At 45.1% G+C, this 24476-nt stretch overlaps 1 protein-coding gene across 7 annotated transcripts in view; it reads right to left on the reverse strand.

Moving 5' to 3' along the window:
• Positions 1 to 24476, reverse strand: part of MAP7 (microtubule associated protein 7) — a 401030-nt gene that overhangs the window by 276173 nt on the left and 100381 nt on the right. The window lies entirely within an intron of this gene.

Genomic DNA, 24476 nt, shown 5'->3' on the forward strand with positions numbered 1-24476 from the left:
TGTGAATTGGAGACCAGGGCCGCTCCCAGAAAAGGGAGTGTCCTGTGTCAAAGGGGGCATTGGCTTTGCAGGAGTGCTGCTGCCGCGAGCCACGCCCACCCCCGTTTTGGTCACTGAGGGGGCATGCCCAACGCCGTATGAGCTGCTGGCATGCCCTCTCTGCCTCTGTCACCTGTGAACAGACGCTGTACTAAGCAGAGCAGTGAGTGACAGGAGCCTCCAACTGCGCCCCCCCCCCCCCCCCCCCACCACCTCGGGACACTGCGGACCGCGGCTGGGACTAAAATCAGGACAGTTGGGAGGTATGCAGCTCTCCACCCCCCAGTCCTCATCTACCCCTTCCCCCACTCTCTCCGTATGCAGCCGGTGTGAAACAGTCAGATCAGTATTATTACTATTACCAGCAGCAGAATAGAAGGCTGTAACATCTCCCTGCAGTTTCACTTTCAGTTTGAGCTGTCTCAGCTAACAGAGGTGAGGAGCAGAGTTGGATTCTATTATATAGGATGAATCAGACTGTCCCACAGCACGTAAAGGCGAGTACACACTAAGCGACGGGGAATTGCCGTTAATAGACGACTAGATCGTTGAACGATATAGCGTTGAACAATATAGTGCGTACAAACAAAACGTAATCCTTCAACGATAACGTTCAGTGACGTCACCGCTGGCATTCCCGAACATGCAGCTCAGCCCGACATTGAAGGGTTGAGCTGCATGTCAGCTCAATATTGGTGATCACTGAACAGCGTGCGGAAGCGCACAATGTTCACCGGTCACCATTATTGCCCACTAACACACTGGATGATATAAGCCTAAAAATAAACGATAACATTTATGATGTTCTCGTTTATTTTTCAGGCTAAAATCGCCTACTGTGTACCCCCTTAAGCGTTTAAAGCTCCTTTAATGGCTAAGGGGCCTTCTTCTTATTAAGGGGCATATTTAATAATATTTAATTTTCTAAATTAATGTGAAAAACGGGGGATATGGTTGTTAGGTCAACACAACTCAGGTCGGCAATCATTGAGTCGACCACAATAGGTCGACATGCGTTAGGTCTACAGGGTAACTAGGTCGACCTGGTCATTAGGTCGACAGGTCTAAAGGTCGCCATGAGTTTTTCACATTTTTATTTTTTTTATTTTTCCATACTTGACAATCCACGTGGACTACGATTGGAATGGTAACCTGTGCCATGCGAAGCGGAGCGAGGCACCTTGCCCAAAGCATGGCAAGCCATGCGAAGGGACACAGTGCACTAATTTGGGTTCTCCATCACTTTACTAAGAAAACTACACCACAATTTTTTCCAAAAACTCATGTCGACCTTTTTACCTGCCGACCTAGTATAGGTCGACCTAACGACCATGTTGACCTAGTCACCCTATCGTAGTCAACCCAATGACTGTCGACCTAAGTTGAGTCGACCCAACCCCGAAAAATGGATGTTAACATACCCTTTTCACATTATTTTAGTATTGCTTAAATGTAAGGGCCATTCCAGGGAAATTTATAAAAATGTAACTTACTTCACACTGTAAAAACAATCTGTAGCTGTGTGTCTTGAGTTTTCAACATAGGCTGACAAGTTAAATTATAGCTTTTTCACACAGGATTTCATTAAAGAAAATAACAGGCTTATCTGAAAATGTTTAATATCCCGCAGCTGTACAGCACAGCAAACATCTCCGATATGGGGGCTGCTGTGATGCCGTATTTACCAAGTGTTTGGCTTCTATAGGATAGCACCATCCCCAGGCTATGGGCTACTAACTCACGATGGCCAGGGATTGCACACACATTGGCTGCTGGGGACCCGAACCAGGAAGCAGTGTGATTGTGTTACGCTGAACTCGGCATATGCAATATAGTAAAGTTCAATGTCCTTGAGATGAGTATGACCTTAAAAGTCCTTATTATCATATTATTGAGGGTAATAAATTCTAAATGATCTGACATTGGTGTTCAACAAATCCAAGTTCCAACAGAGGGACAGACATAAGTGGGGTCTGCATTCCAAAGGGGAGACTTCAGAATTTATGTCCTGCTACCACTACGATTCCGCAGTGTTTCTACGAAAATCCTCTTGTCTCAGCCACAGGTATCTCAGACTCTCCCACTGATGGCATCTTTAATGAGCTGCTTGTGCAAAGACTCAACATCAGACGCACATCGGTAGCAACATCTTTCACCTGAGCAACTGTATGGTTGTGCAGAATGTCCATTGGAAGTAATCCACTGTAGCCATTGTAACTGCATACGAAGATGCATGTACAGGCTGATATGCCCTCGAAATTGTCGCAACACACAGATGACCCACTGGGATCAGTGATAAGCTCCCGAACCTATGCATTATCATGGCTCCGACAGTTGCTTGTCGCAGATTATGCTTTGGGTGCCTAAGGCACTGTATTGTAGCAAATCTGGCTAGAAAATAGGCACACACAGCATTTTAGCTTCAGGAGGTGTATTATGGCACTCTCTGAAACCACCTTTCCTGTAAGTATTTATTGGAAGATTGCGAATGTAAACAATTAAACAACACTGGAAATGGTCTGTCACTAATTATACTATACTCTGAAAGTGTACATAGATCACGCAAACACCACACAAAGCTGCCAAAGGGAGGGGAAACAGTTAAAATACTGCTAGCCGGGATGCCGCCGGTCACAATGCTGACGCCGGAATACCAACGACACAGGCTATTCTCCCTCTGTGGGTGTCCACGACACCCATTGAATGAGAATAGAACCTGTGACAAGTGCAGCGAGCCACCATGCCCGCAGCGTGGCAAGCGCAGCCAACCCATAAGGGGCTTTCTAGCACTCGCCCCGCTGCCGGCAATCGGGATCATGACAACCAGGATCCTGGCCCCGGCATTTCATACTGAACCCAAAGGGAGAATGGTGGATAGGAACAGGACCCTTTTTAGCAATATACTACTGGTCTCCGTAAAATGCAACCGACGTATGATCTAATTAATTCACACTGTAGTCATTACTGGGCTAGGACAAGGACAAGTGTGTGTCTGTGTGACATTCAGAGACATCCCGACTCATGCTAGAAAAACACTGGCCTTTATTTTGTTAGAAGTGATTTGGAAATCAGAGATGTGCACATTGTGCTAAACTAACGGAATTAATCTGACAGTTATTATTTTAGAAGTTGCTGAACAACCAAATACTTTTGTTCATTTTTACAGAGCCACTTTTACATAGAGAAGAAGTATTGCAGCTACCAGTGACAGAAATCGAGAGCTATGGATATTTGTACAAGATGAGGAGAAAGAGATGAAGGCTATGTATTGTAAAACTTACTAAATCGCTTTGACTGATAAAACTTAAGAAAGGAAAGAGACAAGAAAACATGTAGGGATTGTTAGCTAGGTCATATAAAACAGCTGTGTTATAACCAGAAAAGCCATAATCAGACAGCAGTGACAATTTAAGACTAAAAAGATTCTACTTTTTAGTTCCAACATTAATCATGTAGTGGACGGGAAAGTAAGCCTAAGCACCAGACTTAAAATCATGACTACACAAAAGCAACCATATTATTACGATGTGTGTGCTGATATCACTTAACATATGCATTTGCGCTATATCATGCACAGGTCCCAGACTATAACACTCCACCCCCCTCCTTGCGCCCATATTTTAAACCACTTATCTTATGCACAAATTATTATTATGTATTAAGTCAGCTTAAAAAAAAAGAATGCACCACTCTTTGTCTTGTAACCTAATGGGGGAAAAAAAAAAAAAAAAGCTTTAAACAAGCACACATAAGCAAACTATATGGCTGAGTGATAAAGAAACCACAAACCACTGTCAGGGGAGCAGCCAATGATAAACAATTTGATGGTGCTGGCTGGGGATAATTAAAATTATCGACTATTTACGCCTGCCCCTGTCTACCTGAAAATATAGATTTGTCAGGCATAAATGTGCAATTGTATTCAGTTTATATTACAGAAATAAGTTGGTTTAAGTGACAATCATGCAAATTAGCATGGATGCATACAAGAAGCTGGTCTGCAAATGCACAGAACAAATTCACCCTAAATCAGGGGCAAAAAAAAAAACATCTGGTACTCCAGCTTCTGTGGAACTATATATCCCAGCATTCGCCAACAGAGTTTCAGCATGCCCTAACAGTAAAATTGTGGCGGGCATATTGGGATTTGTAGTTTCTCAGCAACTGAAGTTGCCTACCCCTATACTAGTTAATCTACACCAATTTGTGTATTACTTATCAGGCCCAATATGGCCTTTTGATACAATTAACAAACAATTATAAACATAATTGTATAGAATATTCCAAGTGAACACAAAGGTCCATTTTGTGTATTTAAAATAACTAATACATATTCAATATATTCACAGCTAATGACAATGGGCTTCTCCAAAGACAGCAAGTTTATAAAAAGGGATTCACCAATCCGGATCATCAAACATCTTGCCAGTAGACCGGAGTATACAACTGTAGGAAATCTGGACTAGAATGAAGTCTTGATATAGACAAGCAAACATGTATATAACATGCACAATATCAAGAAATGGAGTGCTGTACAATTAACAGCTACCAGTAGTAATAAGTTTTGTATGCAATAACAACTTTATGATTAAATCAACACTTTAAAAACCTATAAGGACATTTAATAATTCATTTAGTATCATAAAAAAAAACATTAAAAAGCAGTAACATTATAAATGTTTGTGACTCTTAAATAGCGATAATATAATTATAAAAAATCATCAGGTTTAAAACTCCGGATCCAATAGTATGATACTATTGGATGTTTCTGAGGGTCAGCTCCTCTTTATGTGGATGCAACTGTTTTTAACGGGTGTGGTTCGTTTTATCGACAGTGTCTAGGTCGACCACTATAGGTCGACAGTCACTAGGTCGACATGGATGGAAGGTCGACAGGGTTTCTAGGTCGACATGTGCTAGGTCGACAGGTCTAAAGGTCGACATGAGGATTTATTTATTTTTTGGTGTAGTTTTCTTCGTAAAGTGACCGGGATCCCAAATTAGTGCACCGCGTCGCTCGCCATGCTTCGGGCATGGTGCCTTCGCTCCGCTACCGCTTGGCACACTTTACCGTTCCAATCGTAGTCCACGTGGATCGTTAAGTATGAAAAAAAAAATGTGAAAAACTCATGTCGACCTTTAGACCTGTCGACCTAGCACATGTCGACCTAGAAACCCTGTCGACCTTCCATCCATGTCGACCTAGTGACTGTCGACCTATAGTGGTCGACCTAAACATTGTCGACCTAGACACTGTCGATCTTCAGACCGGATCCCGTTTTTAACAGCCAGCTATTATTCTTTACTGTGAGCAGTATTCACTAGCACCCTTTCCCTTTCTTTCTTTCTTAGGTATATAACCTGTAGTTGCAGCACGTTATATCAATCATTAACTATAAGAATTCTAGGTGTAGGTTTTTATTGCAAGGCAACAACAGCCTACTTTTTTTTTTTTATTATTATATTGTCCTTTTTGTGTGTATGACTAAAAGATTGCTAATAAAACATTCCACGGCTCAAACACTAGCATCAGCTCGAGATGGTGGGGGTCCTACAAGGAATTATTGAGAGTCGACAACATAAGCTGATGAGCCTGGACCAAAGTCATAGTGACTACAGCAAATCACTGTCTTTTCCCAGTAATTCCTTGGTGGTACCCTGGCTGCAAACCCAAGAATCAGGAGATTTGAGTTATAATGAAGGGCAGCAGGATATAACAGTTTGAAACAGGACTCTCCCACAGGATCTGGGAGGGTAGGCAACTATGCTTTTAGCACAGAAATAAACAGCATAATAATACAGCTCCCTTTATTTTATGTAAGAAAGGCATCCAAACAAGTTCTAAATTCTGTTAGTGAATCTGATACCACCTCTTCGAGCGGAGTATGGGAGGTAAACAGTGACTGTCACCAGTCACTATTCCCAGAGGTGACCCTAACCAATATGATGCCCTAGGCAAGATTTTGGCTCGTGCTCCCTAGTACCACCGCTTTTTACGCCTCAGACCCTGCACCCCTTTCCCAGCACCATTACCCCTCACCCATAGCAGTCCTCATTTTGGTGCTCCTACCCCCAATATTTTAAATAGGAAATAGTGCGCACATTCGGCACACAGCTCAAAAAGGGGCGTGTTCTTGCTGGGAAAGGGCATGGCCACACAATAGTACCCCCAATTCAAATTATGCCACACAGTAGTGCAACTTTATTCACATTTTGTCATACAATAGTATCCATTAGTCATGTCACAGTAGTACCACTTTACCTTATATAAGTTACTCTTCACTGTAGTACCCCTTATTCACATTATATCACACTGATTTGTTCCTTATTCACATTACACCATACCATATTGCTCTTTATTCACATTAGACCACATAGTAGTGCCCTTTCTATACGTTACACCACACAGTAGAGCATCCTATACATATAATGCCACACATTAGAAATGAATTTATACACATACCACACAGTAATGCCCCGCACACATGATACACATTTATTAATGTCCTTATAAACATAATGCGCCTTACACATTATGCCAATCTTTATTAATGCCCCTATACACATAATGTCCCTTACACATACACCACACATTATTAATGCCCTTATACACATAATGAAACACATAATGCACCTTACACTAATGCCGAACCCTACTGCTCAACCAACCCACCCGCACACAGCACTCACATGGCCCCTAACAATGTGACCTCTGCCATTGCTTGGCTACAGATGTGTCCTCATACATCTTGCCTCAACACGCTATGCAGCAGGAGATGCCTGGCGTGTCAGCTGGCAGCTCTGCTAATGTCGGGCGCCTTTTTTGACGAAAATGCATCTTATTTGCATTACTATGTGGCTATGATGCCTATATTGTGTGCGCGACTGTGGCTGTATCTGCACATGAAATGCTACGTTACAGTGATTTCCAGGAAAACTTTGCCTATTTCTAGGGCCGACTGACTATTCTGGAGCCAGAATCATCACGTGGGTGAAATGTTACTTACAGCATTTTACCCATGCAAATGATATAGTGACCGGTGATATCGTCACTATCGACCATCTAACTGCATACCAGGTAGAGAGATGGATATTCAACAAGTTGAGACAGAACGGAACAATGTACCTCCAAATGAGCATATACAAAGTAGCCCACTGCTCCACAAGGGGACCAGGGAAACAAAACATTGAATGCTCCTATAACTGAAGTAGCCAATTTATCTTTTATGTAATTATTCAGTGCTTGTAGCTTGGGCCTGTTTACATTCAACATGCCTTCTGCTGGAAACACAGTAGACACAGTCAATCAGATCAAATACACCCATGTGTAAAAGTCAAGAGATACATACTTTTTTTTTATTTTTATACTTTATTAGTTATCTAGATGTACAGCAATTGTACATGGGTACAATTAATGCCACACTTTCTTCCTTCACGTTCTGATCAATCAAATGTTTTTGAACCTGACACCTATAAGAGAGCCTGGCTTAAGTCAGATTACATTACAAATGAGGGCTCAACCGCTATACATTCTGTTTAACATGTAGTGTAAATGCGTAACATCTAGTTGTTCCCTCAGTTTTGCACACAATTAAAATAACCTGTTACCCAAATTTAAGCTTCTTTACCAGTCTACAAAGGAAAAGATTTCACGGATTTCTTTTTTACTTTAGTTTATGGTGTTAATAATACATATACTTAAAAAGAAAGCATGTACTTACCTCATATCATAAATCCATATCCATGATCCCTTCACACTCCAAGTAGAGGTAGTCGCAAATGACTGAGTGGTCAGTACATGAAAAAATAAGAATTTACTCACCGGTAATTCTGTTTCTCGTAGTCCGTAGTGGATGCTGGGAACTCCGTAAGGACCATGGGGAATAGCGGGCTCCGAAGGAGGCTGGGCACTCTAGAAAGATCTTAGACTACCTGGTGTGCACTGGCTCCTCCCACTATGACCCTCCTCCAAGCCTCAGTTAGGTACTGTGCCCGGACGAGCGTACACAATAAGGAAGGATTTTGAATCCCGGGTAAGACTCATACCAGCCACACCAATCACACCGAACAACTCGTGATATGAAACCCAGTTAACAGTATGAAACGATAGAGCCTCTCAACAGACGGCTCAACAATAACCCGATTTAGTTAACAATAACTATGTACAAGTATTGCAGATAGACCGCACTTGGGATGGGCGCCCAGCATCCACTACGGACTACGAGAAACAGAATTACCGGTGAGTAAATTCTTATTTTCTCTAACGTCCTAGTGGATGCTGGGAACTCCGTAAGGACCATGGGGATTATACCAAAGCTCCCAAACGGGCGGGAGAGTGCGGATGACTCTGCAGCACCGAATGAGAGAACTCCAGGTCCTCCTCAGCCAGGGTATCAAATTTATAGAATTTTGCAAACGTATTTGCCCCTGACCAAGTAGCTGCTCGGCAAAGTTGTAAAGCCGAGACCCCTCGGGCAGCCGCCCAAGATGAGCCCACCTTCCTTGTGGAATGGGCATTGACAGATTTAGGCTGTGGCAGGCCTGCCACAGTATGTGCAAGCTGAATTGTACTACAAATCCAACGAGCAATAGTCTGCTTAGAAGCAGGAGCACCCAGCTTGTTGGGTGCATATAGGATAAACAGCGAGTCAGATTTTCTGACTCCAGCCGTCCTGGAAACATATATTTGCAGGGCCCTGACAACGTCTAGCAACTTGGAGTCCTCCAAATCCTTAGTAGCCGCAGGCACCACAATAGGCTGGTTCAGGTGAAACGCTGACACCACCTTAGGGAGAAACTGGGGACGAGTCCTCAATTCTGCCCTATCCATATGAAAAATCAGATAAGGGCTTTTACATGATAAAGCCGCCAATTCTGACACTCGCCTGGCTGATGCCAAGGCCAATAACATGACCACTTTCCACGTGAGATATTTCAGATCCACGGTTTTTAGTGGCTCAAACCAATGTGATTTCAAGAAAATTCAACATCACGTTGAGATCCCACGGTGCCACAGGAGGCACAAATGGGGGCTGAATATGCAGCACTCCTTTCACAAATGTCTGAACTTCAGGTACTGAAGCTAGTTCCTTTTGAAGAAAAATCGACAGAGCCGAGATCTGTACTTTAATGGAGCCTAGTTTTAGGCCCATATTCACTCCTGCTTGCAGGAAATGTAGAAATCGACCCAGTTGAAATTCCTCTGTTGGGGCCTTTTTGGCCTCGCACCATGCAACATATTTCCGCCATATGCGGTGATAATGTTTTGCCGTAACATCTTTCCTGGCTTTAATAAGCGTAGGAATGACTTCCTCCGGAATGCCCTTTTCCTTCAGGATCCGGCGTTCAACCGCCATGCCGTCAAACGCAGCCGCGGTAAGTCTTGGAACAGGCAGGGGCCCTGCTGTAGCAGGTCCTGTCTGAGCGGCAGGGACCAAGGGTCCTCTGAGATCATCTCTTGAAGTTCCGGGTACCACGCTCTTCTTGGCCAATCCGGAACCACGAGAATTGTGTTTACTCCTCGCTTTCTTATTATTCTCAGTACCTTTGGTATGAGAGGTAGAGGAGGGAACACATATACTGACCGGTACACCCACGGTGTCACTAGGGCGTCCACCGCTATCGCCTGAGGGTCTCTTGACCTGGCGCAATACTTCTCTAGTTTTTTGTTTATGCGGGACGCCATCTTGTCCACCTGTGGACGACCCCATTGATTTACAATCATTTTGAAGACTTCTGGATGAAGTCCCCACTCTCCCGGGTGGAGGTCGTGCCTGCTGAGAAAGTCTGCTTCCCAGTTGTCCACTCCCGGGATGAACACTGCTGACAGTGCTAGTACATGATTCTCCGCCCATCGGAGAATTTTTGTGGCTTCTGCCATCGCTGTCCTGCTTCTTGTGCCGCCTTGTCGATTCACATGGGCGACTGCCGTGATGTTGTCTGACTGGATCAGCACCGGCTGGTGTAGAAGCAGGGATTTTGCTTGACTTAGGGCATTGTAAATGGCCCTTAGTTCCAGAATATTTATGTGAAGGGCAGTCTCCTGACTTGACCATAGTCCCTGGAAATTTCTTCCCTTTGTGACTGCCCCCCAGCCCCGTAGGCTGGCATCCGTGGTCACCAGGACCCAGTCCTGTATGCCGAATCTGCGGCCCTCCAGAAGATGAGCACTGTTCAGCCACCACAGAAGAGACACCCTGGTTCGTGGAGACAGGGTTATTAAACGATGCATCTGAAGATGCGATCCGGACCACTTGTCCAACAGGTTCCACTGAAAGATTCTGGCATGGAACCTGCCGAATGGAATTGCTTCGTAAGAAGCTACCATCTTTCCCAGGACCCGCGTGCAGTGATGCACCGATACCTGTTTTGGTTTTAGGAGGTCTCTGACTAGAGAAGACAACTCCCTGGCTTTCTCCTCCGGGAGAAACACTTTTTTCTGGGCCGTGTCCAGAATCATTCCCAGGAACATTAGACGTGTCGTGGGGACCAGCTGTGACTTTGGGATATTCAGAATCCAACCGTGCTGGCTCAGCACTTCCTGAGATAGTGCTACTCCCACTAACAACTGTTCCTTGGATCGTGCCTTTATTAGGAGATCGTCCAAGTATGGGATAATTAAAACTCCCTTTTTTCGAAGGAGTATCATCATTTCCGCCATAACCTTGGTAAATACCCTCGGTGCCGTGGAGAGTCCAAACGGCAGCGTCTGGAATTGGTAATGGCAATCCTGTACCACAAATCTGAGGTACTCCTGGTGAGAATTGTAAATGGGGACATGCAGGTAAGCATCCTTGATGTCCAGGGATACCATGTAATCCCCCTCGTCCAGGCTTGCAATAACCGCCCTGAGCGATTCCATCTTGAACTTGAATTTTTTTATGTATGTGTTCAAGGACTTCAAATTTAGAATGGGTCTCACCGAACCGTCCGGTTTCGGTACCACAAATAGTGTGGAATAGTAACCCCGGCCTTGTTGAAGTAGGGGTACCTTGATTATCACCTGCTGGGAATACAGCTTGTGAATTGCCGCTAGCACTGCCTCCCTGTCTGAGGGAGCAATCGGCAAGGCGGATTTTAGGAAACGGCGGGGTGGAATCGCCTCGAATTCCAGCCTGTATCCCTGAGATACTATTTGAAGGATCCAGGGATCTACCTGTGAGCGAACCCACTGATCGCTGAAAATCCTGAGGCGGGCCCCCACCGTACCTGGCTCCGCTTGTGAAGCCCCACCGTCATGCGGCGGACTTGGAAGAGGAAGCGGGGGAGGACTTTTGTTCCTGGGAACCTGCTGTTTGCTGCAGCCTTTTTCCCCTGCCTCTGCCTCTAGACAGAAAAGACCCTCCTTTTCCCCGCTTATTTTTCTGGGATCGAAAGGACTGAACCTGATAAAATGGCGCCTTCTTAGGCTGTGAGGGGACATGGGGTAAAAATGCTGACTTCCCAGACGTTGCTGTGGAAACTAGGTCGGAGAGACCATCCCCAAATAATTCCTCCCCTTTATAAGGCAAAACTTCCATGTGCCTTTTGGAATCTGCATCTCCAGTCCACTGGCGAGTCCATAAGCATCTCCTAGCAGAGATAGATAGTGCACTTACTTTAGATGCCAGCCGGCAGATTTCCCTCTGTGCATCTCTCATGTATAAGACTGAGTCTTTGATATGGTCAATTGTTAACAGGATCGTGTCTCTGTCTAGTGTGTCAATATTTTCTGACAGGTTATCTGACCATGCAGCGGCAGCACTGCACATCCAAGCTGACGCAATTGCTGGTCTGAGTATAATGCCTGAGTGTGTATATACAGACTTCAGGATCGCCTCCTGCCTTCTATCAGCAGGTTCCTTAAGGGCGGCCGTATCCTGGGACGGTAGTGCCACCTTTTTTGACAAACGTGTGAGCGCTTTATCCACCCTCGGGGGTGTTTCCCAACGTAACCTATCCTCTGGCGGGAAAGGGAACGCCATTAGTAATTTCTTAGGAATCACCAATTTCTTATCAGGGGAAGCCCACGCTTCTTCACACACTTCATTTAATTCATCTGACGGGGGAAAAACTACAGGTAGTTTTTTCTCCCCAAACATAATACCCTTTTTTGTGGTACCTGGATGTAAATCAGAAATATTTAACACCTCTTTCATTGCCTCAATCATGCAGCGAATGGCCTTAACGGGCATTAAATTTGACTCATCGTCGTCGACACTGGCGTCAGTATCCGTGTCGACATCTACTTGTGCCACCTGAGATAACGGGCGTTTTAGAGCCCCTGATGACTTTTGAGACCCTTGGACCGGCACGAGCTGAAGACTCGGCTGTCCCACAGTCGGCATGTCGTCAAATTTTTTATGTAAGGAGTCTATACGTGCACTCATTTCTTGCCATAATACCATCCACTCAGGTGTCTGCCCCGCAGGGGGTGACATCTCTGCTAAAGGCATCTGCTCCCCCTCCACATCATTATCCTCCTCAAACATGTCGACACAGCCGTACCGACACACTCCACACACACAGGGAATGCTCAAATAGAGGACAGGACCCACAAAAGCCCTTTGGGGGGACAGAGTAAGAGTATGCCAGCACACACCAGAGCGCTATATATATACAGGGACTAACTGAGTTATGTCCCTAATAGCTGCTTATACTGTATACAGTGCCAATTTAGTGCCCCCCCCTCTCTTTTTCCCTCTTACTGTATTGTAGAAATGCAGGGAAGAGCCAGGGAGCTTCCTTCCAGCCGAGCTGTGAGGGAAAAATGGCGCCAGTGTGCTGAGGAGATAGGCTCCGCCCCTTTTTCGCGGCCTATTCTCCCGCTTATTTTGGGATTCTGGCAGGGGTATTTACCTCATATATAGCCCCAGGGGCTATATATTGAGGTATTTTAGCCAGCCAAGGTGTTTTTATTGCTGCCTCAGAGCGCCCCCCCCCAGCGCTCTGCACCCTCAGTGACCGGAGTGTGAAGTGTGTATGAGGAGCAATGGCGCACAGCTGCAGTGCTGTGCGCTACCTTGGTGAAGACAGGATGTCTTCATGCCGCCGATTTTCCGGACCATCTTCCTGCTTCTGGCTCTGTAAGGGGGACGGCGGCGCGGCTCCGGGACCGAACATCAAGGCTGGGCCTGCGGTCGATCCCTCTGGAGCTAATGGTGTCCAGTAGCCTAAGAAGCCCAATCCGGCTGCAAGCAGGCGAGTTCGCTTCTTCTCCCCTTAGTCCCTCGCTGCAGTGAGCCTGTTGCCAGCAGGTCTCACTGAAAAAAAAAAAAATTCTAAGACTATAACTTTCTAAGAGCTCAGGAGAGCCCCTAGTGTGCATCCAACCTCGGCCGGGCACGAAATCTAACTGAGGCTTGGAGGAGGGTCATAGTGGGAGGAGCCAGTGCACACCAGGTAGTCTAAGATCTTTCTAGAGTGCCCAGCCTCCTTCGGAGCCCGCTATTCCCCATGGTCCTTACGGAGTTCCCAGCATCCACTAGGACGTTAGAGAAATCACAGAGACTGTAATAACACTGTATTCAAATAGATATACTTTAATATGCTGCTGGTCCCCGTTTTGCAGCTAAAACAGCTTCCACTCTTCTTGGAAGTATTTCCACACGATTTTGGAGAGTTTCTTTTGGAATTTGTGCCCATTCATTCTATAGAACATTTGAGAGGTGATGTTCATCCCATAGGTGTTCAATGGGGTTGAGGTCAGGGCTCTAAGCAGGCCAATCAAGTTCTTCCACACCGAACTCATCAAACCATGTCTTTATAGTCCTTACTTTGTGCACTGGGGCAGTGTCATGTTGTAATAGAAAAAGGTCTTCCCCAAACTGTTGTCACAAAGGTGTAAGCATAGCATTGTCCAAAATGTCTTTGTATACTGAAGCATTAAGATTGCCCTTCATTAGAGATAAGGGGCCTAGCCCAAACCCTGAAAAACAGCCTCATACCATTATACCTCCTCTACCAAACTCCACAGTTGGCATAATGCAGTCAGGCAGAAACCCATTCCATTAAGCTCCTGCTGCAGTTTTTGTGCTTACATTAATGCCAGCGGAAGTTCAGAACCCTTCAGCAGAGCGTTGGCGACTTTTACGCACCATGCATCTTAGCAGTTGTTGACCCCGCTCTGTGAGTTTACATGGACTTCTGCTTTGTTGCTGTTGTTCCTAAACGCTTCCCCTTTCTAATAATATCACTTACAGTTGACAGTGGAATATCCAGCAGGTATGAAATTTCTCGAACCATATTATTGCAAAGGTGGCATCCTATCACAGTACCACGCTTGAGGTCACCGAGCTCTTCAGAACGACCCATTTTGTATCACAAATGTTTGCAAATGGAGACTGCATGTCTAGGTGTTTGATTTTATACACCTGTAGCAACGGGTCTGATTGAAACACCTGAATTCAATAATTAACAGGTGTGGCCAAATACTTTTGGCAAAACAGTGTATGTGTATCTAAATAAATATATATATATATATATATATATATATATTATCATCCAACAGAATGTCCAGTAACGACTAGAAGAAATAAAGCAGTGTGGTCAAGTTTTATAACAGTCATAACTCAGTATTAAGTTATGATCACATATGCAGAAAGTGAGTCAGCACATGGTAAAAATACGAAAAGATTTGTCTCTAAAGAGCCTCAGTCTTTTAATGATTTCTATTCACTACTATTTAAAATGTTTAGCACCTGCCCAACCTTCGCAAGTGCCTGCTATAAGCACAAAATAGGTTTCAGAAATATTAGAAATATGTAAACATATTTCATGCTTTCTCTGGGTGTGTTGCCTGGGTGTTACAAAATTATGCAAAAATGAAACCCATAGTAAAAATGTAAAAGGGGATAAGATATTGGTGAACGCTTACTCAAAGATTTCACAATATCTAGATAACCAGTTAACGTAAATGTTAAACACATAGGTTATGAACGTTAATAGTCAAAAACCACACAAATAATACCCTAAACTGGTTTTGGGGTCAATGGGGGGAACTCAATTGGTAGCACAAGCAGCTGTCACTCCTGCGCGTCTGCTTCTCCCATCTATTTAGACAGGAGATCACGCGGTGATAACAATTGAATTCCCCCCTTATGTATCCATGACATGTGGAAGATTGACAATCTATATTTGTCTATCAGGCAGGGGCGGTCGCGGCGGGGGGGGGGGCTACGCTCCGTTTCCAGGGCGGAGATGGAGCGTTGCAGGGGCTGGCAAACGGGAGGGGAGAGGGGGAGGGTGCGGCGTGAATGGGGGCGTGATCATGGCGGCTGAATGACATCACGCGCAGCCGTCGCAATCGGAAACATGGTGGTGGGCAAGCTGCGCTGGCAAGAGGCAACCTTAGTTTCTGCTCACAAGAAGAAATTGCGATGTAATCGCAATTTCTGCTTGTTGAAGGGGAAGGGGGGAGGTGGCGGTCAGCATCTGGGTGGCCTTGTCCTGCGATGAGCGGCCCCCCGCATGCGAACAGAAGGATTGCAAATTTCTTACTGAATTAGGCCCTATATTCTTATGAAATATGAGACACTTGAAAACCATTCAGGTCATAGCCACCAATGAGATCATAGGAAGTGGTATACCGTATATACTCGAGTATAAGTCGCCCCGAATATAAGCCGAGGCACCTAATTTTACCACAAAAACCTGGGAAAACTTATTGACTCGAGTATAAGCCTAGGGTGGGAAATGCAGCTCTAGCCGTACACAGCCCTCATAGTGCCAGATATGCCCTCATGCTGCCAGATACGCCCCACAGTGCCAGATATGTCCACATGCTGCCAGATATGCCAGATATGCCCTCATGCTGCCAGATATGCCCCACAGTGCCAGATATGCTCTCATGCTGCCAGATATGCCCCACAATGCCAGATGTGCCAGATATGCCCCACAGTGCCAGATATGCCCTCATGCTGCCAGATATGCCCCACAGTGCCAGATATGCCCTCATGCTGCCAGATATGCCCCACAGTGCCAGATATGCCCCACAGTGCCAGTTTGTTACTTACCCTCCGTCGCTCCCGCGCTGTCCCGTCGCTCCCGCGCTGTCTTCTGAAGGAGGGACACGGAGGGCACAGCAGAGCCAGGCCTGTCAGCGTTTTGGCACTACTGAGGCCCTGGAACAATCAATACTGGTGGGTTTAATGGTTGCAGAGCCAGTTCTAATTTTGGGCCCGGACAGTGTTGGGCTCTTCTGGCTTTCTCAGACGTGGCTCAGGCGTTACCTATGGAGAAGCTGCAACATGACATCCTAGAATACACAACTGTACCATGCATCACCATTATATTAGAGTGTACCTTGGCAATATTTAGATCTTGTGCAGTGTGCCGCGAGTTGTAAAAGGTTGAAAATCTCTGATCTAAAGCAACACAAGCACAGCCGTCTTAACAGCACTGAAGGCCCTGGGAAAAGTAATGCACTGGAGTCCCTAACCACCCATTCACAGGAATCAATAAAAAAAAAAATCATAACATGCCCCTCCTACCCAGTCTCTAAACATGCTTCCATATGGTCAAGGATGTCAGCACTTGTGGATAGTACCAACCAGTGGCGGTTTTCATCTATGAGCTGCAGGACTGCAGCCCCAGCTGGTAAAATCCGCCACCCAGCTCACTGACAGTGAAGCCAGATACAGTCCGTGAGACTGCCCTGGCTTCACTGTGACTGGCAGTGACTTCCTATTGGAAGTCCTACCTGCCAGTCACAGACACTACAGGAAGTCCCATTGGGAGGTGTTTCCTCCCTCTGGGACTGTCAGACCGAGCTGCAATAGGTTTCCTGTAGGAAGCCAGCTTCCTACCTCGTCAGCCCTCTGCCAGCTTCTACAAACTACAGCCGATGCAGTTCACAGAAGCCGTGGTTTTGCCCATGCGCAATACCGTCCGCTACTGGACATGCGCCGGGTCCTGGTGTTTATGACTTGCACATAGCACAGGCACTCGGACCCAAGCAACGGCGGCGGGGACAACAAGGGGAGGACTAGCAGCATCACCAGCGGCAGCCCTCCTCCTCCAACAAGGTAGGAGCTGCCGCTGGTTCCAGCCATCCACCAATCAGCATGCTGACAGCTATTGATTGTCTGGCTGCAGGCTGCGAAGCAGGCAGAGATACTGCCTCACTGCTCTGATTGTACGGCCACCACCAGTTCCTATCCAAAGCCCATAAAATTGTGGGGCCCTGTGCAGCTGCCTGGTTTGCCTATATGTTAAGATGGCCCTGAACACAGATGATAATTTAAAGTGTGTTCATTGTATTAGAACTTAAAAACAGTCTTTTTATTGGTGACAAAGTATTAATAAGTGATCCAGCCTTCACAATATACCACAATTTTGTAATTTTGATGTGTATGTCATTTATTACTAACACATGCCATTAACTAATGTAGCATGGCAATAACAATTATGCAGATATCTCGGTATCCAGGCTATAGAGTCTAGGCCTACACTAAAAAGGTCTACAGTCAATAGGTCTACCACTTATGGTAGAGATGCATTAGGTACACAGGGTCAAAAGGTCGACATGTAAAAGGTAGACAGTTCAATATGGTCAAAATGTCGACAGGATCAAAAGGTCAACAAGGGCTTTTTGTACTTTTTCATTTTTGTTTTCAATTTTTTCATACTTTACCATCCACGTGGACTACGATGGGGAATAGTAACTTGCCCTAAGCCACAAGTACACTAATGAGGCTTGTTTGTGGCAGAAAAGTGACAAAACACGCAAAAAAAGTTTTGGGGGTCGACCATTTTCATGTCGACATTTTGACCCTGTCGACCTTTCCTACTGTCTAGTCTACCTATTCTATGTTGGCCTTTTGACCCTGTCGACCTAATGCATGTCTACCATTAGTGGTAGACTTATGGACTGTAGACCTTTTTAGTGTAGATCTAATAATCCATACCCGATTTCTCTAGGAGTACAGCAATCCCCTATATTATATTCCGCTTTATTCTTATTTGAGAATGTAGATGTAAAGTTTACTTTTACAGATTTGTAAAGTTGTAAAGTTAAAATGTGCACAGAGTTGCAGCATTGAAATATTCATTTATCACAAGGTGCTCTACGCACTGTACATTCAGCTTGCTCCAATAACATAAAAAAAAAAAAGGAGGACATTCCTGTTAAAAAAACATCATGTCAATAGTCACAAACAGCACATCTGCAACTTCATGACAGACATCATGATATAGGACACGTGGACACTCGCTGAGGCTAGAGGAGAAAAAATTCCGTACACAACGTAGGATAGGGTTCTTCACGGTAAGGGCTATAAAGGTTTGTAACTCCCTGCCGGAGAAGGTAATAATGGTGGACTCTGTAAATGCATTTAAAAACGGATTGGACAAATTTCTAACTGGAAAAAGTATCCAGGACTATGGCATTTAACATATTGACTTTAAATATCTGGGAGTGGTAAGAATCATAGATGTCAATTGGTACCAAACCATTACTTCAGCAGGTGCATTATAATATGCACAGCTTAACACAGAATACAGGTTGAACCCGATGGGTCATTTTGCCTCTTTTCAAGCTCACTATGTAACATAACTAAATCAGTATGCTGATCATGAGTAATTCACACATAATTATTAAACATACAGCACACTTTAGACACCTGTCAGAGTATACAAGTACTGGACTATAAACAATGGAAATAGCAACATAATCACTTCCTAGAATGTGTAGAGGGTACTGATAGTTTGGCCTGCATGCATGGTATTGTGTCTACCAATAGCAGGATGGCCTGCATGCACCATGGTATTGTGTCTACCAATAGCAGGATGGCCTGCATGCACCATGGTATTGTGTCTACCAATGGCAAGATGGCCTGCATGCACCATGGCATTGTGTCTACCAATGGCAGGATGGCCTGCATGCACCATGGTATTGTGTCTACCAATGGTAGGATGGCCTGCATGCACCATGGTATTGTGTCTACCAATGGCAGGATGGCCTGCATGCACCATGGTATTGTGTCTACCAATAGCAGGATGGCCTGCATGCACTAAAATAATGGGTGTCATTCCGAGTTGATCGCTAGCTGCCGTTGTTCGCAGCGCAGCAATCAGGCTAAAAATCGGCATTTCAGCGCATGCACCCACGCGATGTACGGGTACAAAGTCCTTTGTGGTTTTGCACAGGTTCTAGCGAAGCTTTCAGTCGCACGGCAGAACGCAGTAAGATTGACATGAAGTGGGCGTCTCTGGGTGGCAACCGACCGTTTTAAGGGAGTGCTTAGAAAAACGCAGGCGTGTTGATGAAAGCGCAGTCGTGGCTGGGCGAACGCTGTGCAGGTGTGTGAGGTCAAAAGCTGTCCCTCCGTCGTTAGAATCAACGCACACGAAGAGTAACTACAGGGCTGATCTTGTTTTGCACAAAATGATTTTGCAGCCGCCCTGCTGCACAAGCGTTTGCACTTCTGCAAAGCGAAAATACACTCCCCGGTGGGCGGCGACAATGCGTTTGCACGGCTGCTAAAAGTAGCTAGTGAGCGATCAACTCGGAATGACCGCCATTGTGCCTTCCACTGCCACCATCACGTGCATGTACTATGGTACTATTGCAACTATGTTGTTTTACTTTGACTAGCTTTGTCATTTTAAATGTCCAGCTTAAACAAGCAATGACGCATTGAATTTTGCAAGCTGTCAATTAGTATATTTACCACTACGGAGGAGATGTACTAAGCAGTGAAAAGAGTGGAAAAGTGAGCCAGTGAAGAAGTTGCCCATGGCAACCAATAGGCACTGAAGTAACATTCATAACTTGCATATTATAAAATTATACAGAGCAGCTGACTGGTTGCCGCGGGCAGCTTATCCATGGGCTCACTTTTCCATTATTTTCACTGCTTAGTACATCTCCCCCTAAGTGCTGTTTACTGTGGTATTTGAAGGATTTGGTCATCAAGTATTGGAGGATTTGTCTGTATTAAATCAAATAAACTTCTCCAAGGAGAAAAATAGTTCTGGAAAATGCTATTTACTGAACATGGCAGTCATGTCCTCACTGACAGCAAAGGGCAAGGCATGGGTTAACATTCACCTGCAGACATGTAAATAGAATTGGTTATTTTCCCATCCATCGTTTGTTGCTCATTACCCTGATGAGGGTGATGGTTAAACCCATTCTTCCTATTTGCTGTGCCACTTGTAAAACCCTCCAGCTTTATAGATCCAATAGTGTGAATAACAGTTCGCAAGGGAACATTTTTTTCTTCAGATGTTTTACTATTTTATCCAATTGCGTGTGCTCTGGTGCAATCTATTCAAAAGTCCATAGGACTTTAGGGTCTATTTACTATGCTTTGGATGGAGATAAAGTGGATGGAGAAAAAAAAGTACCCGCCAATCGGCTCCCAACTGCCATGTCACAGGCTGGGTTAGAAAAATGACAGTTAGGAGCTGATTGGCTGGTGCATTATCACCTTGCACTTATCACTTTATCACTTCTTTATGCCTTCTCCAGGCTTAATACATCTGCCCCAGATATTGATAAATACATTTAAGCTTACAACCCCCCCGTCAAGGGACCCCATTTTTCAGCAAGTCTTAAGCCCCCCACACTGGGCTATAACATAGGACGATATGAACGATAACAATCTTTTTTTAAAGATCTACAGTTCATATCGTCTAGTGTGTATGGATGAACGATGCACATACCTGCAGGTCGTTCTCGTTCATCCATGATCTAGTGAAACATGCAGCTCAATTTTAACTATATCGTTGAGCTGCATGTTTAGAGAGTGCGGAGGATGGCGCCATCTGGGGAGGGGAGGAGGGGAGAGGAGGGGTAAAGGTTCGGCTGTGAGAGGGAGGTTAGGGTTAGGCTTTGAGGAAGTGAGGTTAGGTGTAGGCTGTAAGGAGGATGATATTATACATGATGATATTGATGATATATCGTCTAATGTGTACCAAGCCTTACATACTTAAGCTATAGATCTGCTGATCACCTGATGCACAGACTAATCCGACGATTTAGTAAGTGCCATGCACAAACTATATTGTGCATACACACTTATTAATCTGCCACCCGATGTGTCTGGCCAAGGGAACCAGTAGTGACATCATTGTTGGCAGTTCCTGAGCAGGCATATGAGGCGGTCAGCCATGCAGAAAGCAGGATATACAGGTGTGTCCTCATCCAGCTTTCCTGCAGTCACGCCAAACAGTCCCTCTTGACACGTCAGGTTATGTGAGAATATTCTAAAAGTCAGGCATCTTTTTTGTTTCTTTCTTCCCAAATATGTGTCTTAATTGCAACTCAATGCAACTAGGATGCACATGGAGACTGTTGATTAATCAGATATGTGACCCTTTTATAATTGTATATCTGTGTATGACAGAGTCTCTGAAATTGTACACAAAGTGCTACAATGTACAGTAGCAGCGGGAGCTTTTTTTCTGTTCTGTTCCGTATAAAGACTCAGTCACACACAATATACAAGTGGCATATACCAAATTAATCAGCACAGTCCCCTTGTGCATCCTAGTCACATTAAATTATGACTAAAATGCATTTTCAGCAAAAAAGATGCCCCAACCTTAGCAGAGTTGCACGGGACCGGGCAGCTCACTCACACCAGGCATCCCGCTCTGCATAGCATATGGAGGATGTATTAGGATATATATGAGGATATATATGAGATATATCAGCACGAGCTGTGCATCAGGACCAACGTGATATTTCGGTGAACATCATTCACAGACATAGCTTCTGTACTCACCTGCCGATGTGCTATGCGCATAGGCGTTTCTATAATGGGTGCGGTGCACACAGGCCCCATAGGTCCAGGGGGGCCCACACCACACACATAAGTATACTTACCCCTCTGGAGTCCCGCGGTGGCAGCACTACAGTGCGGGTATAAAACACTTGGAAAATGGCCACGCGGCCATTTTCGAGTGAAATGCGCACTAAAGATGTCCCAGAGAACAAGGTGTGGACATGTTCTTGAAGACCTGCTGCTGGAAAGGAGGGGGCCCGCAACGGAGGCTGCACGTGGGTCCCTTCCTCTCTTAAAATGCCCCAGGCTATGCGGTGCCATACGTTGGCTGAAGAACAACATATTACATAATGTGTACCTAGCAAAACATTTTATTTATGCAGTAAGGTTATTTTGGGATCCAGCATATCGGTGACACACACTGGTCAAAACATAGATGCCGGGATCGATCAGTATAGCTCCAGGGTTAGGGTTAGGCTGCGGTGGTTATGATTAGCCTGTGAGGGGGGAAGGGGTAAGGTCAGGTTGTGGGTAGGGTTAAAATACTCAATTAACTGGTGTAGGGATTCTGCGCATGGGATGCTGCTGTCAGTATTCTGACTGTCAGCATCCCAAGCGCCGGGATCCCGACGCCATCCTGTTATTTAAGAAAAGAAAAAAATATATATATATATTTAAAACTGTGTGTCACGTATCTGGGGGACACTCTTCAGTACAGGTGTGTTTTCATGCATCTAGCCTCAATATGCCACACAGCAGGAGATGCCTGGCGCAAGTGAGCTGACAGGTCCCGTGCAACTTCGCTAGCATTTTTGTTTTGCATCTAGGATGCACCAGTAGACTGTACTGATTCATTTGATATGTAACACTTGCATATTTGTGTGTGACTGAGTCTGCTCATGAAGCACAAAGGAATTTGATATGGAAAAAGTTGTGACCGCTGTATCGTAGCACTCCATATGCAGATTCAGAAACCTGCATGTAAGGGGCCATACATAGCAGCCAATCGGGCTTGGCCGGGAGGTTTTTTTTGTGTGCACACGGATCCTGTTCTGCGGGATGCCGCAGTACAGGATCTGGTCAGTGACACACAGGATTTCAATGGAACACAGTGCGACACAGCCACATTGTGTGAACACATACATTGAAATGTGTGTGTTCACACTGAAATCCCGTCATCCTGCTGTCCGGCCCAACAGCAGCATGCATAGGCGCCCATGTGCACTCTCCTTCCAGCCTCCTTCCCGGGACCCACTTTGCCGCTATATGTGGCATTACACTAAGGCTGCCGAAGGATGCTAACGATCCGCGGGAGCGTGCATTGTCAGCAACATAGTGTACACACAGTGGATGATTTGAATGTTTTGTCGCTCCGATTTGCTGGAATCGGGCAAATCGTTCTAGTGTGTACTCAGCATAAGATGCATTTTCTGCAAAAAAAAAAGACACCCGATGCTAGCAGAGTCTCACGGAACTTGGTGTGCCAAGATGGGCTGTTTGGCGCAACTGCAGCAAAGATATGAGGATACATCTGTATGTCACAGCAGAAAAAAAAAGTTTGAGAACCACTAATTTAGGCAAGTGATTTCTAGGCGCACAGCAGCAGTTGCAGAAAAGAACTTCCAGGCAAGTTTATATTACGACCCCCTCAATATACAGAAGTAATGTGTTACTGTTATACATGAATAAAGGATAACAATTATCTGTCCACCCAAATGCTGCTTTCAGCACACACTCCCCCGCAGATGTTACCTATTGACCACTTACTGCAACACATGTGGGGGCCAGAAAATAGGAGCATTCATTGCAGTGGACACCATTAGGGTAATTAAAGCATAAGTGCACAAAGTCGAATAAAGGCACCAAACAGCTGTTTTTATGCAGTTCACAATATGGCAGCTCTCACCAAGACACAAAGATGTCTATACAGTATAAACGTGCAGCATCAGATAAGCATTCTGCTCCTTAGAAACTACTCCTGCTTATTTGTAAAGTACAGATTACTGTAACTAGAGAATATGAAACGTCCTGATCACAACCACATTCTGTATCCAGCCTGCACACTGTTCATAAGTTCATTAAAACATCTACTGCGCCAGCATATATCCTGCTGGGTACGTGGCTGCTCAATTCCTAGGTTACACGCACCCAGCATTGCCCTATATGCCATGCTAAAAGGGTCCATGCTTTTCTTATTATTTTCTAATTAAATTAGCTTCTAGTAATAGATCACCAATTAGGCAATTAACCCTGTTTTGTTTTATTTAGAAACATTCTCTGCTCCCTCTACTGCAGTATTATTCCCATGCATGTATTAGCAGTTACCCTGTGAGACAGGCTTGCAGACGTGTATGCCTATTTAAAACTATTTATACACTACTCCCTGTGCTGGATATTAGTTGGCAGTGCTAATGATGATGGGACAGGATAATAATGGATTATCTTTATGTAAAAGATGTCTGTGACACCCTTGACACTCCTCAGCTGTTGTGGAGCAGATGACATGGGTGCATTCTGCTTGTATGACACAAGGTTCTCCCCATGCCTACAGTGCAACAACTACATGGCATGCATGCCCTTACCAGTCCAGGTCACTACTCACGCTACCCTATCACAATACTCACCAACTCGTATCTCTGCATAAGAGAGGGCCCTGTTACTACTGAGAGACCTACACTAGTCTGAATAGTGTGTTCTAAAAGGACCCACGGATCAAAAAGCTGTACT

This window comes from Pseudophryne corroboree, chromosome 4 (assembly GCF_028390025.1).
Source record: "Pseudophryne corroboree isolate aPseCor3 chromosome 4, aPseCor3.hap2, whole genome shotgun sequence".
NCBI lineage: Eukaryota > Metazoa > Chordata > Amphibia > Anura > Myobatrachidae > Pseudophryne > Pseudophryne corroboree.